This window comes from Drosophila novamexicana, unplaced genomic scaffold (assembly GCF_003285875.2).
Source record: "Drosophila novamexicana strain 15010-1031.04,08,12 unplaced genomic scaffold, DnovRS2.1 tig00001724-arrow-arrow-pilon, whole genome shotgun sequence".
In the NCBI taxonomy this organism is placed as follows: domain Eukaryota; kingdom Metazoa; phylum Arthropoda; class Insecta; order Diptera; family Drosophilidae; genus Drosophila; species Drosophila novamexicana.
Genome location: NW_020824883.1, coordinates 1,382 through 19,264, shown reverse-complemented (window position 1 = coordinate 19,264; position 17,883 = coordinate 1,382). Strand labels below are relative to the sequence as shown.

The following is a 17,883-nucleotide window of genomic DNA, read 5'->3' as shown; positions in this document are numbered from 1 at the left end:
TAATGACCGTTCTAAGTACATCATCAGCCTTTCCATAGAATTTGAGTCTTTATGGAGTACTTCTGCCCCTTCTGTTAAAAATCTACGAATAGATGGTGACATCTTGCGGGCAACATGTTCAATCATTTCAACAATTTGATTACGCTGTGTATCAAGGGCATTATCAATAACAGCTTTTATCGTGTCGGAACACCGTTCAGCCTCCAGATTGGTTCTGTATTCTCCTATTCGTCGAATCACATCATCAGCACCCAGTTCCTAAAAAATATATTGATAAAATATTTATTAATAAATAAAAAATATATTAATCATATTAATATTTTAATTTTTTTGAACTAATTCCTTATTCAATAAAGTTCGAAAAACATTTAAATCTACAATGCTCAAATATATTTCTCTTAAATTTTTTTTTATCAATTCCAAAATAAAAAAAATATCGATAATTTCTAGATTTTCTATATATTTTCAAAAAGTATTGATAACAAAGCAAGTAAGAGCTCTCGGGAGCTCCCGACTAGGGAGCTCCAAATGCAGCTCGAGCTACGCACTCGTTTGAAGTAAAAAAGATAAATTTAAAAAAAAAATGTTTCCTTGGCGGGTCTACACTCCACAGCCACAGCAGCCAAAAAAACAAAAATAGTTTCCTAGGCAGGGTTTGAACTCGCGACAGACCACACAACATGCCACCACCTCTAGTTGTTGAAAGAATTCGAAGCAGACGCGCATGAATGTGTGTGTACATGTATACAGAAATTCTTGGAATTTGCGTCGCAAACACGTGCGTAGTCAAAATACCGAAAAACAAAACGAAAACCGATCTTGATGAAATTTTCCTACAGTATATATTATTGTACCATAGAATATTTGTGTATTCTCAGAAAGTTAATTGCATTTAAATTGTGGCTTAAATTGGTGGGCAATACAAATTGGGTTATTAACTTGATTTATAGCTCTAAGGTGGCAGCGGGGAGGTGGTGATAGGTATAAAATTAAAGATACTTGATATATATATAATATTCTAGAAGCAACATATCATGTAAGGTGACTCTAGCTCTTATTGTTTACCTAATTTGGTCAAAAAACGGAAAACGGAGTAAGTTATCGATTATCGGAAACAAATCCGATCTCCGCAGGCACTAGGAGGATCTACAGCTAAAATTTCAGTCTTGTCTCTAACTCTTATAGGTTCTGATATCCTTGCGTTCATACATACGGACGGACAGACAGACGGACATGGCTAGATCGTTCGGTTCTAGGTCGAGTCCAATTTTTTTTTTAATTACTGTCAAAGCAAGCGAGCTTATAAAACGATCGGTTTTTTGTGTTGGTGGATTTTTGGTTCACTGGTTTAATTAAAGCAGACTTTACAATTTATTTCTTTTATATATCTTTCAAGTCCCAAATATTCCAAAAATTGTTGTAGCAGGTAGAATGTGAAATTTCCAAACCAATTTTAGTCAGCATTAATATCCGATTTAGCCATGTCCGGTCGATCCCAGAGAGTTTATTTAAAGTTCCCCGTTTTAATGAAATCGGTAAGTATCGCATTTTGATTGGGGTTTTTGTCATTTCTCAAAGCTTATAAGAGCCTTATTTTAATCGTATTTACCATTAAAATCAATGATTATGGGGCAATAAGTATTAAAATTATTAAAATTGTGGAGTTAAGGTATGACGAGGCACAGTTGGAGCACAAGCTGCAAACAGCCCGAAGCTGACTTTAGGGCATCTCCTACTCAAACAATCTTACTTTCTTTTAAATATAATAGAATTATCATCAAGCAAGCTTATGAAAATACTGATGCAAAGGTCAATCAATATGTATATAAAAACGCACAGCCCAAACCGGCGAGCTAAAAAGCTGAAATTTTTACTGTAGTTATGATGTTTTAGGTTTGGCCCTATTTGCATCAAATTGTTTTTAAAGCTCTACATAAGAACTAAATTAATACGTGCTTCAGAGATCTGGGCCATTCCACCCATAACAGTGGTTAATTAGCGAAAAACGGTTGTATGAAAGCTTTTTGTTCGCCTTCCGATAGGCTGCAAAAACATGTTTAAAGATCTTTATAAGAATTTATTTGATACTTTGTTGGATGCGTATCAAAGATTTAATAAACGAAAATTTATTATTCAGCTTCAAGGAGCAAATGGAGGTCAAAGGTATGGTGGGTGAAGTTTCGTGATCAACCTTATTTCCAAAGATCTATACGAAAAATCATTTGAGGCGTGTTTCATACTTTTCGCACAATCCAAACTTCCTCGGTAGAAAGTGCGATTTTAAGATATTTTTGGTGAATGTTTAAGTTTTGTCCGATTTGCTTTAAACTTATTTACAGAGCTCTACATAAGAACTTAATGAATACGTGTTTCCCGACTAGGGGATACCTCCACCCTCAACAGTGGTTAATAGACGAAAAACGGTTGTATAAAAGTTTTTGTTTACCATCCGATAGGCTGCAAAAACATTTTTAAAGATTTTGTAAGAATTTATTTGATACGTTCTTGGCAATTTTAAGATTGGTTTAAAAAGTTTTGCTTTAATATTCAAAGCTCTACATAAAAACTTAATGATTACGTGTTTCAGTGATTTTGAAATTCCATGCAACAGTGGGAAATCGGCGGCAAACGTTTATATGCAAGTTTTTTGTTTACCGTCGGATCAGTGCCAAAATAATTTTTTAAGTTTTTTGCGGACGTTTATTTTATATATGCCACGGACGAGGACGGGACATAACCGCTAATATAAACCTAAAATACGTTTCCGACAGGCAGAAGTGAGCTTTTTCGACATAGGTAAGTATAAATATTCATGAACAACATCAATAGTCAACATAATCTTTTCATGTCTGTCTGCCTGTTCGTATGTATAAGCGCGTCTAGCTCAAAGATTAGAAGATAAAATTTTGATCGTAGGTGTATGTTGCCCGGAAAGACCGAGATTTAAAAGAACGCTAACTACACCATTTCTACGTCAAGAAAACAGTATATCGACATTCTCTCATTTTTTCTACCCTGAACCCAATGAAAATGGGTAAAAAGGGTATAATGTATTTGTGCAAATGTATGTAACAGGCAGAAGGAAGCATCTCCGATTGCATAAAGTATATATATTCTTGATCAGCATTAGCAACCGAGCCGATTTACCTAAGTCCGTCTGTCGATCCGTATGTATAAACGCAAGGATCTCAGAGCCTATAAGAGCTAGAGACTTGAAAATTTAGCTGTTGGTCCTCCTAGTGCCCGCGCAAATCGATTTTGTTTCCGAGTATTAATAGCTTGCCTCATTTCCAAGTAATCGATAAAAATACTGAACTCCTGTTTTTGAGTAAATTTGGCAAATAAAAAGAACTAGAGCCACCAAACTGGACATGTATCTTCTAGACTAGTATATACATATATAACAAGTATCTTTTATGTTACAGCTATTACCTCCTTCCCGCTAAAACCACATATCTATAAATAAAGTAAATAAACCAATTTATAATGCCCCCCTATTTAACCCACAATTTAAATGTAATTGACTTTTTAAGAATATACAAACATTCTATAGTGCGTTAAGATCTATTGTAGAAAATTGCATCAAGATCGATTAAGAAATACAGAAGTTATTAAAGAAAGCATGTTTTGGCTGGCCTCGAGTTTGGACAGCTAGGGCAAATTTCTGGATTTCTGTATACATGTACAAATACATATTCACATGCACATTAAATTCTATCAACAGTAATTGCTATTGTATTGTTTACTGTGCTGATATTTTAATCCGTTTTTCTCATTAAGACTCAATTATTATTATCCAAGAAGAGGCGGCGGCAACTGGTGTGGTCTGTTGCAAGTTATTTTATTTATTTTATTTTATTTTGATTACTTCTAAAGCAAATGAGCGCATAGCGCGAGATGCATTTGTTGTTCGTAGAAGGGGGTTCAGGGTATCCCACAGTCGGCAGCTCCTGATTAAAATAAAAAACCTGATGTGTTTCATACTTTAAAACCGAATTTCTATTTGTTCAGTCCTGTGGAGATTTGCGTTCGTTATTCACTGCCCCACTCGTTGTAGGTTATCTAAATAAGTTTGGAAATCTGGGGCAGTAACCAGCAGATTGTCCGATAAACAAAATCATTGGACAACAATTCGGTGGTAATTACCTTGTCCATCAAGGAAACTATCCTATCCTCCCTAGACAGCTCGCATGAATGTAGGGATGACCATTCGATGGTCTTCACAAGCACTTGAGTTCTTTACGTTCATATTATTTTATTTAGAGAAATTGGTGAACAAGCGTAAACTTATGATTATTGTACATTTTCCGACATGTATTTCAAAGACAACGAGCAACAGCGAACACATCTTTTCATTGACTCTTCTAGCTTAAAACTGAGCTTCTCCTTCTTGTATTTTTATCGATAAATCTATCGTGGATTAAATATCCATAGCAGGGTACATTTTCCGACATGTATTTCAAAGACAACGAGCAACAGCGAACACATCTTTTCATTGACTCTTCTAGCTTAAAACTGAGCTTCTCCTTCTTGTATTTTTATCGATAAATCTATCGTGGATTAAATATCCATAGCAGGGTTGCATATGATAAGTGATTTTATATTACCAAATGCCTGTTTAATTTAACTGATTGTAAGTTCGACCACTCCTAGTTCTGTTTCCAACTCCTACACTCGGCCATCCTGACTCTTCATTCGACCCGAATGACGACTCTTCTGTTAAATTAGCATTTGGCTCCCATTTTTTCATGTATTCTGCTACAGTTGTAGTTTTCCCTGGACCTTCGTGGTCGCCTACCTTTTTTACGTCATATCTACCATGGTTTTGAATCTTTACTATTTTATATGGACCAAAGAATTTAGGTTTCAATTTTAAACTAGTACCATACTGTGTTCTCTTAATGGCTACAAGTTCGTTTATTTTATAATTGGACTCTTTTTTGCGATGTTTATTAAAAGATTTTCGGTTTTCCTGCTGTATTTTTGCTATATTTTGCCGCGCTTCTTTACGAACTTCTTCTCTTTCGTTACTTAGCTCCTCTATAGCAGCTTCTTCTAATAGTTCTTGCAAGTCCGATATTCTTTTAAGTTTCATCTCCACACCAGTCAACAATCTAAACGGTGAAACTTTAGTGCTTCTTGGCGGCGTACTGTTGATTGTTTGTTGAACGACATCAATATGCTTATACCAGCTACAAGGATTTTCACGACATAGTTTAGACAACATTGGTATTACGATTTTGTGGATACGTTCTACCTGGCCGTTTCCTCTTGGAACTCCTGTAGCTATCGTAAGATGCTGTATACCTTCTGTTTCACAGTACTCCTTGAACAAGTTTGAAACGAAAGCTGCACCCCTATCTGATATTATGCGCTTAGGATTTCCAAACACTGCTGCCTGCCGTCTTAGTCGATCTACAACTCCTTCTGCGGTGGTATTTTTTGTTGGATAGAGCCAAACAAATTTTGAAAACGCATCGACTATCACTAGAATATAGTTATAGTTTTTACTTGTCTGTTCTATTGGACCGACATGATCCACATGGTACGTGCCTAAGGGCTTGTCTTCTTTGTCAATTGGTGCCAAAAACCCTTCTTTCTTGCCTGATTTGCTCTCAGATATTATGCATTCTACGCAACTTTTTACAATTTTTGGCACTTTTGACGATAGCTGCGGAATATAGAATGTCTTCTCGATTGCTTCTTGAGTTCGTTTCGCTGAGAAATGCCCTTGCTTGTGTGCAATTCTTATGATTTCGTCTTCCATCAGCGATGGTACTACTATAAGTTCCTTGATGGGATCCTTGTCTAAAATACCATGCCTAACATAAAAATCTTCGTATGTGCTACAATCCAAAACAGTTAGCACCGCTCGGACCCAATCATCTCTCGCTTGTGCTTGCTGCAATCTGTGCTGCAGTGAGTCTTCAAGCATAAGACAGGATACGCGGCTTAAAGCATCAACATGCCTCATTTTGCTGCCATTTCGATGCTCAATACTGTAGTCAAAATCTTGAAGGAAGAGTGCCCAACGCGAGACTCTCAATGGAATATCTCCACGTTTTTTCATGGTCAAAGCGAAAGCGTTACAGTCGGTCACAATCTTAAATTTTATGCCAAGTAAGTAAACGCGCCACTTTTTCAAGGCCTCGACTATAGCCAGCACCTCAAGCTCATAAGAATAATACTTCTCTTCTGAGGGTTTTGTTTTCCGACTTAAATATTGAATTGGATGCAACAATTGATCGTCCGAGTCTTTTTGCAAGAGTACACCACCATAACCATTCATTGAGGCGTCCGTATGCACTTCAGTCTGGGCTTTCGGATTATATAATCGCAATACTGGAGTACTAACTAATGCTGATTTTAATTGCCTGAATGCGACGAGTTGTTCTTCATCAACTTTAAATTGCACGTCTTTCCGTAACAAATCGGAGAGCGGTTTGGCTATCAGCGCATAGTCTTCTACAAAGCGCCTAAAGTACGATGTTAATCCGAGAAAACGCTGCAAACTCTTTCGGTCATGCGGTATAGGAAAATTTTGAACTGCCTGGGTTTTTCTTACAGATGGTCTTATTGTGCCTCCCTGTATAACGTACCCTAAAAAGTAAACTTCCTTCATGAGAAACTGGCACTTGCTCCACTTAATACGCAAGTTAAACTCTGCTGCTCTGTCCAGTACGCGCTTTAACTTTTGGATACCTTCATCTATATCCTTGGAGGGAATTATAAGATCATCCATATAAGTTACGACTGTACCATCCTGTACCAGATCTACAAGAATTGCATGAATGAATCTGGAAAATACAGCTGGGGAGTTCGATATTCCAAAAGGGACGAACAGGAATTCATATTGCCCTGCACTTGTTACAAATGATGTACATTTTCTCGAATTTGGCTCAATTGGAACATGAAAAAATCCGTTTGCGAGATCAAGTGTAGTAAACACACTTTGGCCCTGCAATCTCTCAATCACATCGTCTATTAAGGGCATTGGAAAATTGTCCCTCGCGATCTTTTCGTTTAAACGCCTGTAGTCACAGCACAATCTTTTGGTACCATCTTTTTTCGGAACGAGGACAACAGGAGATGCATACTCCGATGTACTTGGCTGTATGATCTTTTCTTCTAGCCAAGTTTTGATTTGCGAATCGACAATAGACTTGTCCGCATGTGATATGCGCCTTGGACGTTCGAAAACTGGACGCTCATCATTTAACAAAATTTTCATTTCAATTGGACATTTCTTCTTCATTTCAGGTGAATAGTTTTTAATTATTGCTTGAACTGCGTCTGCAACAGGTTTTTCTAAGTGATGTAGATCGATCTCAGCCTCCTGATTTTCTGCAAAAAAACATACATCTTTGAATTCTTGTAAAAGCTCTATGTCTGGCTTCTTATTTTCGACGGTATCTTCTGTTATTGTTGATGTCTTTTCAATTACTCTCTCGTTTGCATTGTCCTTCACTTTGGGTCGAAATTCTACAAAATTTCCCGATACTATTAAGTCCGCTTGCTTCAATACGCTGTTTCCTATTACAGCTGAGTATTGGATGTCGTCTCTGCTCGTAACATGAAAGGTTATATCCAGTAAGATACCATCAACTTCGACTTGAGTGGCAAAGCTTCCCAGTGTATTTAGCTCACTATTACAGATACCAACAAGACACTGTTTTTCATTATTCAGTTCAACTTTTCCTAGCTCTTTAAGGATATCATCGCGTATCAGACAGAGGTCACAGCCTGTATCGATTAATGCAGAGAAGCATATGTTCTTACAAGACAACTCCTTAAAAATGCATTTTCCGCTACTGTTGGCCTTGTTTATCATCGTGTTCGCATTTTTGCCTTCTTTCTTCTCCACTGCACGCGATCCTGAACAGTTAGCTGCCTTATGCCCTGGTTGAGCACACTTGTAACATTTTATTGGCTGTCTACATTCTCTGGCTAGATGTGATGGATCGCCGCATTTGAAACATTTCTTAATTCGTTCTTTATTCAAGTCAGGTTTCTTTTCTTCGGTATCGTTATGCATCCTACCCGTATTAGACGCTTGAGGGCGACTACTACGGATTTTCTCATATACCTTGATTTGTTCTTTTAGTTGCTGCAGAGTCTTGGCCTGATACAGATTACTTTTGTTACTCCTCGAGTCAGGTATTCCCTCAATAAAATATTCTATCAGGCTTGAGTCATCCAGGTTAAGAGGTCCGCCAATTTCCATAAGGCTATACAGATATTCTATATAATCTTCACCTTGACGCTTACGCCTATTCCGCAACATGCGGTGGACGTCTATTGATGAAACTACCGTCCCAAATTCTTCCAATAGCGCTTGCTTTACAGATATCCAATCTGAAATTCCATGCTGACTGCGCACGAATAATTTTGCTGCACCTTTTAGTAATTGCTTTGAGTAAATAAATTTCTGAAGGTCGTTCCACTGCACTGCCAAAGCGTTATCTTCAAATTCATGAATCCATTTTTCAACAGCTGGTTGATTTGACCCATTGAATTGCGAGAGTGAATCTTCAATGTCGCGTAATGTAAACGTTGTTCGGACTATCTGCATTGGTGAGCTTTGACGAGTATGAGCCGACCCAGCATCGTCATACTCAGATTCATTATCGTCAACCTGCAACCCATAATATTCTAAAAGTCGGTCTTGCAAAGTTTGCTTTCTACCTGTTGTTACCAAACTAAGTGCCGATAACTTTTCTTTTAATACGTTAACTCTTAACGCCAAAATTTCGTCTCTGTTCATTTTGTTATCGTCGTTGCTCGCTTTTCACAATGCTTAAAATTGAATCTTACAAATAAACAATTCAATGTACTTAACTTAATGGTATAAGTAATTAAACTTATGAATCAAGTTAGTTTTTCAGCAACTTTAGAAATTATTAAATTATTATATTCGTCTGTCTTAACTTATACTTTTACTTTGTGTTTGCTTACACTTAATTTCTTCTTTGTTATAATTTGATTCTTTGAAAATTTTTTACTGATTTAACACTCTTTACTCAACAACTAGTTAATTATTTTTATATAATGACGAAATAACATACTCTGTTGTTGATCTGTAACTTGATACACCCTGTGATCATCGTTGTCGTGTTGAAGCACGTTCCAGTCACACGCTCTTTTATTGAAAGATTCCGCGCTCTTCGCTCTTCGCCTCTTTGATCTGCAACTTCTTATTTCATCACGAAGTGAAAATTTTGCGCTATCCAGCCTTTGCTACGCAGAATTTACAACATCGCCTTCTCGCTTGCGCTTATCGACCACTGTCACGCAATACACGACTGTTTGTCTCGCTCTTACTAGAGCTCTCTAGGCATACTTCGCCGCTGTCGCCATTAATCCTAGACGATTCTTGACTTTTTCCATTTTTTCCAGGGCATTCGAATTTTAATGAATTTTCATGCACCCGCTTCGTTTTATGCTCCGATTAATAGTCTTGCATACGTTTGTACTCGTTAATCAATTTACGAATTTCACAATTTCTGTCTATCCCACTTCTGACACCAAATTTGTAGGGATGACCATTCGATGGTCTTCACAAGCACTTGAGTTCTTTATGTTCATATTATTTTATTTAGAGAAATTGGTGAACAAGCGTAAACTTATGATTATTGTACATTTTCCGACATGTATTTCAAAGACAACGAGCAACAGCGAACACATCTTTTCATTGACTCTTCTAGCTTAAAACTGAGCTTCTCCTTCTTGTATTTTTATCGATAAATCTATCGTGGATTAAATATCCATAGCAGGGTTGCATATGATAAGTGATTTTATATTACCAAATGAGTATAATGCCAACATTATACTCGCCTGTTTAATTTAACTGATTGTAAGTTCGACCACTCCTAGTTCTGTTTCCAACTCCTACATGAATGTTGCTCACTTTCGAGCTCTTCATCTTCTTCCCCTTAGTGAGTCGACACGGCCCTTCCACTTGACTTTCCGTGGAGATTAGCTTCACAGGACCCAAGACGGCAGGGGCTAGGTTAAATGCGTGCTTTTCTTAGCAGACTTACGTTCGCCCTGTGTCTAAAAGACCTCATAAATACGCGTTACCATAAGTACCTGGGCAAATACACGCGAGACGATGTTTTCTTCCCGTCTAACAGATCCGATGAACTGGCGCTCAGAGTGTCTGGTTTACCGCACATGTAGGAGATATATCCGGGATTGGGTTCTGTCCCTCACGCATGATTCCTCCAGCTCTCTTGGCGAGGTTTCCGCAAGATGCACTTTTAGCGCAATTTATCCAAAGTGGCTACATCCATCGCGTACACTTTCTCCGCCATCCTCTCCTTCAAACCACGTTTTATTCCCGGTCTTTTAGCTCCTTTTCTGTTGTGTGGCCCCTCAACCGGTCCAGAAGTGCATGCCGCAATTGCACCCAGCTGTCTACCCTAAAAATGTACTTAAGCCACGCAGGACCTCCTTCCTTGGGCATATATTTTGCCTGTGCAGGTACTCCAGTCGGAACACAAAGTACTCGACCAAGTTCGTGACGTCCTTCTCGTCAAACTTGACGCTGTACCGTTCAGGTTTCAGGTACGCTTCTGTGGTTTCGGTGGCACCGGCGGAGGCTACGTTCCTCGGTGTGTTATTTTGCGGTATTTCGCGATGGCGCCTGTTTCTTGGTCAGGGATGATGGGTGTCGGTGGCACCGGCGCCGAGTTGGGTTCTCCGGCGTTTTTCCCTTGCAGGCTGAGCACATCGCTGATCCCCCATCTTTCGCCTCGCGGATGAACTTGCTGATGCTGATCGGCAGTGAGTGTCGATACGTCTGATAGGCCTGAGCAATCGCCGCGTTTGCTAGTGACATTACATCATGATAAAATTTGTTTGTTTTTATCTCCGTCAAATGCGCAGTTCGTCAGTATGACTAACGAACGCATCGATTCTACTTATATCGGCCAGCACAACACCAACGTAAACGCAAAATGAGACACAACAATATAAGTGTTTGCGCAAAGCATTTACAGGTCAGATCATCTTTTGTCAAAAGCAAATATCTATATCGAAGGTTTTGAAGCGGACAGATATCCTAATAAATAAATTTCAAAAACCTCACTGAAAACAGCCACTAAATATGCAAATTCTCCCAAGAAAGTATTCAAGTCTTATCGGTCCAAAAATGGATGCAAATTGCAAGTTTTTGTTTTAATCTTAAGAAATTATCTGAAAAACTTATAAACCAATCTGCTGACCTGCTTAATAATCGTCTAAAACAAACAATGCTTAATGTTACCTTAAAAGGTTGCCTTAGGTCAATTCTTTTATAATCATATTTATTAATATTGTTTCAAAATATATTTTTATAAATGCGTATGTCTAGTTAAAATGGACTTTATAATCAAGTATGCCAGAATACATAAATAATACCATAATAACATTTGTAAATAACAAGTCGTTGACTAGACATTCGTCGGTATCGAGAATTAATAATTTGATTTGCTCTTTAACTTTTTCAGAAAATCCTTTGCTTGCTTATTACCTTGTCTATGCTCCAGAGCGCGCAATGCCATGGAATCTTAAAAAATTTAATATATTTGCATTTTAAACTTATAAGAAATGACTGTTTACCTGTGTACTCTGGTCTAGATAGACTCATAATAATTTGCTCGCCTTTAGATGCTGTGAGATCTGCAAAAGTTATATAACATTCTGCTATATATTGACTTGTCATTCCAAATAAATCTTCATCCTTAACACTAAATAAAATCAGGCTATCTTCCATCAGGCGTTGATCCGAATTCAAATTGCTAATTTATATAAACAATAATTCAAATATAAGAAATGCTCCAATAGAAAGATTTACTTACAAGTTAAATTGTTCGTCATAGAGTGGAAAGCAATTTTTATTATGAACGGCCGTTTTTACTGGTGCAAGCCCATTAAATCGACCAGTAGGTATCATGTAGACTTTAACGAAATAGAAATAAAGTTGCGAGAATTTAATATTTTTAGCTGAAATTTAATGAAAATGGGTTAAAAGGGTATACTGGATCTGTGCAAATATAGCAGGCAGAACGAAGCAAATAACAACTCCAATTGGCACTACAGCCAGTTTTGAGGATGTTCCCGACATGCGAATATACGAATATGCTGAAGAAGATATACTGCAAAAAACCTTATCAAGATCAACTAAGCAACACATTTTCATTATTTTTATACCCAGAACCTATTAGAAACGGGTAAAAATGGTATAATGTATTTGTAATGTATGTAACAGGCAGAAGGAAGCGTTTCCGACCCCATAAAGTATATATATTCTTGATCAGCATCTACAGTCGAGTCGATCTAGCGAGTCGATCTGTCTGTCCTTCCGTCCGTCTGTCTGTCTATCCGTCCATCCGTATGTATTAACGCAACGATTTCAGAACCTAAAAGAGCTAGAGACTTTAAAGAGTCTGAAATTTTAGCTGTAGTTCCTCCTAGGGCTTGAGCAGATCGAGTTTGATTCAGATAATCGATAACTTTCCCCGTTTTCAAGTAATCGATAAAAATCTATATCGAAATCGTGTTTTTTGCGCAATGTTGATAAATAATAAGAGAATAATAAGAGTCACCTGACTTGACATGTAGCTTCTCTAGAATGGTATATATATATATACATTTGGTGTTGGAAGAAGAGGGTTCAGCGTATCCCCTAGTCGGGAGCTTTATGGATTGCTTGAAGACGGAGTAAGTTATCGATTATCGGAAACAAACAACAACTAGGAGCATCTACATCTAAAATTTCAAGTCTCTAGCTCTAATAGGTTCTGAGATCCTTTGGCTCATACATACGGACGGACGGACGGACGGACGGACGGACAGACAGACGGACGGACGGACGGACGGACAGACAGACGGACATGGTTAGATCGACTCGGGTATTGATGCTGATCAAGAATATATATTCTTTATGGGGTCGAAGATGCTTCCTTCTGCCTGTTGCATACATTTGGATTTTGCACAAATACAATATACCCTTATACCCATTTTTAATGGGTTCAGGGTATAAAAAGGACAAGTTTGTCATATTTTACAGATTCTGCTGTGCGACAGCACAGATTATCAAATTACAACAGCTGGAGGAGCACGAAAGACTCGCTAAAATAAACCTGGGAAACGCAAGAGTTATAATATAAAATAAACACCTTTTACATAAAAACAACACACAAAAATTGTTAGAAACAAGTAAGAGGTTCTAGTCGGGAGCTCCCGACTAGGGGATACCCTGAACCCTCTTCTTCCAACATCAAATGCATATTTATATTCTATTTTAGAAGCTATATGTCAAGTTTGGTGACTCTAGCTCTTATTATTTACCGAAATTGCCCAAAAACAGGATATCTATATAGATTTTTATCGATTGCTTGCAAACGGAGTAAGTTATCGATTATCGGAAACAAACTCGATCTGCGCAGGCACTAGGAGCATCTACATCTAACATACGGACGGACGGACATGGCTAGATCGACTCGGCTATTGGTGCTGATCAAGAATATATATACTTTAAGGGGTCGGAGATGCTTCCTTCTGCCTGTTACATACATTTGGATTTTGCACAAATACTATATACCCTTATACCCATTTTTAATGGGTTCACCCTGAACACCCTAAAAACAGAGAAATTCGAAGCAGCATTAATTGACCTAAGACAAGTAAAATTTTCAGGAGAAAAGCAAAAGTAGGCCAACTAAGAATCAAAATAAATGCATTACTACCCAAAAAAAAAGGGAAAACAGAGGGTCAATAAGTGGTTTTGGTAGTATAATAAAAGTAGTAACAGGAAATATGGACGCAAAAGACGCCCAATCTATTGCTGATAAATTCAATGTTATTAAAGAAAACGCATAAACCAAGAACAGGGAATAATTAACAATTTCATTAAAAATTTTAAAAATAATATATACAAAACATTAAATGTAGAACATAATAAATGTATAACACAACCATATAGATAATATCTGCTAACCAAATTGAATATAATACCCAAATTCATATTATCCGAAAAAGAAATTAGATTTATAAACGAATTAATTTCCAGCCAAAATGTTATAGTAGAATCCGATGAACACTACACAATAGATTGTTAACATTAGAAACCTACATAAATAACGTTAACATAACATTCCATGTAAAAATTCCAATATTTAACACACAAGTGTATAAATTAGCACACATTGTCCCCCTACCGTTACACCACACTAAATTCCTAATAGTACCAAACTACATCTACATTCCAGGGGGGGGAGGAATTACGAATATACCATGCAGGGTATATATGATTCGGTTCCACCCGCCAAGCCGCCGAGAAACGGCGGCGGCAGCACAGCATTGTGACACTATGTTGCAATGCTGATCCAGCACTTTAACAGGATTTTGGTTGCGACAGTTCTCGTGTAAGAGACTTGAACTGCTGCAACGGCAATTTGTTAGATACATGTTCCTAGCTTTTAAGAAAACCATTTTATACATTAAGCTTTACTGAAGCTCGAGAAATAAATAGATATTTAGTTCAGTTAGAACATTCAAAGAAAACGTTGCAGTGTTTATTTATATATATATATATATATATATATATATATATATATACATATACCACCCGAGCCCAAAAGAATTGCTTGCAGTCGAAGTAGTAAGTTTTCCAAGCAATAATAAGGCAGAAGGTCAAGAAACTAATGGCATAGAGGAAACTTTTACAAAGAGTTCTCACGATTAATCATAATAAAATAGAGCTAGACTTTCGCTAAAACGTTTTATAACCATCTTAAATTGCCACAATTGATCGGAATCTAGATTATTAGAGAAAATTTGTGTAGTGTTAAGAAGCAAGAACCAGAAGCTCCTTTCAAGGATTTAAAATTGGGTACTGCTCGCAAGTTTGGAGAGACAGAAAACGAATCTTAAATTGATGCGTGTTATTGGGAGACAACAGAAATTTAAGGAAACGTCTGATGAAATCTTTATGGATGTAACATAGTAACAAATGTTACGGAACTGCTTGTTTCTCGGTGGGCCGCGCCGGCTGGCTCATCGGTTTCTCTGGGTGTAATCCCATCCCTGGCCCGCAGTCCGCACAATCGATAACAACAAAGCTACACGTCTGTAGCAAAACAGACTTACACAATACTATGCAAAACGAACAACAAATCGATAACGTCAAACAATCGGAACTTCTAACTCATGAACAAAATAAACAGCTGTAACAACTAAGAAAATGTAAACAACAAAGGTGAGACACTCAATATAAATTAACAAAAAACACTATTTATCCACCTTACTCTTCCAGATCGGGCCCCGGTTCCGGACCCAGCGTACCCGCCCAACCATGAGACGATAACCTACTCGTCTCCCACATTTTGTTGCGTTTTCTTTAAGTGTATAACAATTATAATCATTGCTTATGGCATTTATCTTTGCAGCTATTTCGAATCTCATATTTGGTTAGCTTCACAGGTGCGTATAATGGTTTGTGCATTCTTATAATTATTGGCATTAATATTTCTTTTATTTCTTTCTGATTTGCACGAGGTCCCCGTCCAGATGAATTAATATTCATGCACGTGACGTTTCTTACCCGGGTGCGTATTAATGGACAAAGTGTATTAATGCCTAAATTTTTCTCTTATCTTCTAGAATTCCTTTTTTTTTATTTTAACAGCACTAAATGGAACAGGCGAAGAAATTTTACAAAGATACGCTAGTCGCCGCAAAAAAAAACACGCACGGAGGCAATTAAGAGGCAATCGTTGCGCCAATTTAGGAACAATGTGCCCACACAACTACGTAAAACTGGGTATGTCACGATAATCAGTCGAGCAACAGGTAGGTGATATAAATTGTATTAAATCGATTAATTCCACATTACCCTACCTAAAAAGCTCTCTGGGGGTGGTAAGGGGCGATATAAATGGATAATTCCAATTAGGTAAGTATGTGAGCATAGTTCGCGCAAGTGTTAATTTTATATTTATATCTTTTATGCGCAGATGCATCACCTTTGGAAATTCCCTCACCGTTCGCACTCTAAAGTGAAACTCGGCGTAAGTGCCTATGTATGTATAGACATGATTAATAAATACGAAGAAACTAAATCTAACGACAAAAAAAAATCTGTTATTTTTTCTGGGAGTACGGTCAGGAGTCTCCATCATTTCTTTGCCAAGAGCTCTAACGAGGATGGGCAAAATAGAACGGACTCACTCGGAGGATGTGGGCGTGGTCTCGCCTGTGGCCGCTTCTTCGTTGTTGGCGTCCGGTCGTTGGTGGCTCGTCTCGTCGCCTTCAGGGTTGCGCCGACGCTTGGCTGGCGGCGTCGCGGATATGGCTGGTGTGCGCTGCTGAGCCGATTCCTGGCTTTTGGTATGTTCGTGGGCTTCTCTGGTGCGGGAGCTGGTCCCTTTGTTGCCGGAACCGTTAATTTTTATTTCCTTTTTTTTTTAGTTCGTTTCGTCGCACTTAAGTTTTATGTGTTTTTCTTTTGCAATACGTTAGCACATACGGATTAAGCAATTGACTAATAAAGAAAACCCGTCCATAACAAATGTATGTCCCTTGATTTTTATCTTTTTGGTTAAGCACATGCTCCGTGGCCGGCAAAAAAAAATATCCCACATCCAAAAATTCTTAACTACGAGCCGGTGCGTCCGCTGTGGACCGCTGACAAAGTCGAACTCCGTTTACATTTGGGCAGCAACATCATCGGTGCCGAATTTCGGCACACGCATACATTGGCGAGGCGGGCACCGTTGCTGCACAGCTGCATTTGTTTGGGTCAATGGCCCAAATGACGACCAAGGGCATGCGATCCACTCTATTCATATTCTCTTTAAGAGCGAACCGGGCGGCCAATAGCAATCGTCGCTTTTGGCGAAGTGGATCGCAAGTCTGGCGTTGCCATCCTTCAAAAATTTGGGCTCCGCCGTGGGCGCAGCTTCACCCCGCATACTCTGACCATATGACGAAAAGATATCGGCGTGGCCGATAATATCGCACGCAACCAACTAGGTAAACCCTCGGTGCTACCGATAACGTCAAATGCAACATCACCACGCAGATTCTTGTAATGACATGAATGACCGTTACAAGGAATGTGCGTGCGCATTTCATGGATTGATCCAGCCGGCTAATAACGATACCCCACGTAGGCCACACTCACGACAAGTAATCTATATTTTCGCACTGCCGGAAAGAAAAAAAACAGGGCGACGGGCGCTGCCGCCGCCATTGCCTGGCAGGGAGGTGAGCAAATTACGATTATGTTCGTATATCTTTTGCGTGGAAGACGCCTAGCACGCGTCCCTGGATATCTTCTAACTCGTAGGCGTTGGTGCCCACGGCTCGGACGACTCGGATCTTCAAGAATTTCCGGGCGAACTTGGCATTGATGGTTTTGCCGAAGCTGCTTAGTGCGAAGTTGCGCCTCAGCACTTCCTGTCCTGTTCCAGATTGAGGTGGCGCGCGCGGTGGTCGTACCGTTGGCGACTTCGCTCGTATGCGGTGTGCAGGTCCTTGACTTGGCTTCGGATTACAGCCAGTCTGTCCTTCACGTCAAGGTCAGAAATACTGTGATTGGACAACGATCTCAGCTTCCTGGCCAGTTTGTAACTGGAACCATTCAGGTACATTTGCTGTCCAAAGACCGCGAAGAACGGAGTCACTCCCGTAGCGCTGTGGACCTCATTCCGGATCGCCACTTCCACCTCTGGTAGGTACGCGTCCCAATCCCGATGATCCTGACCCAGGTAGGTTCTGATTGCAGACAGCACTGTGCGGGTCACGCGTTCGGCGGCGTTGCTCTGCGCAGGTGAGTAATGCCATTATCGTCCATTATCCGAATGGATCACTTTCGGCACGCCAAATTTGAAGAACACC

The 17,883-nt window shown here is 38.9% G+C and overlaps 1 long non-coding RNA gene across 1 annotated transcript; it reads left to right on the top strand.

Annotated features, from left to right (window-relative positions):
- The first annotated feature begins 15,302 nt into the window (after positions 1 to 15,302).
- Positions 15,303 to 15,920, top strand: LOC115768251. Its single transcript, XR_004018500.1, has 3 exons — positions 15,303 to 15,465; positions 15,553 to 15,590; positions 15,671 to 15,920. It is a non-coding gene; the product is annotated as an uncharacterized LOC115768251 (long non-coding RNA).
- Positions 15,921 to 17,883: the final 1,963 nt, after the last annotated feature.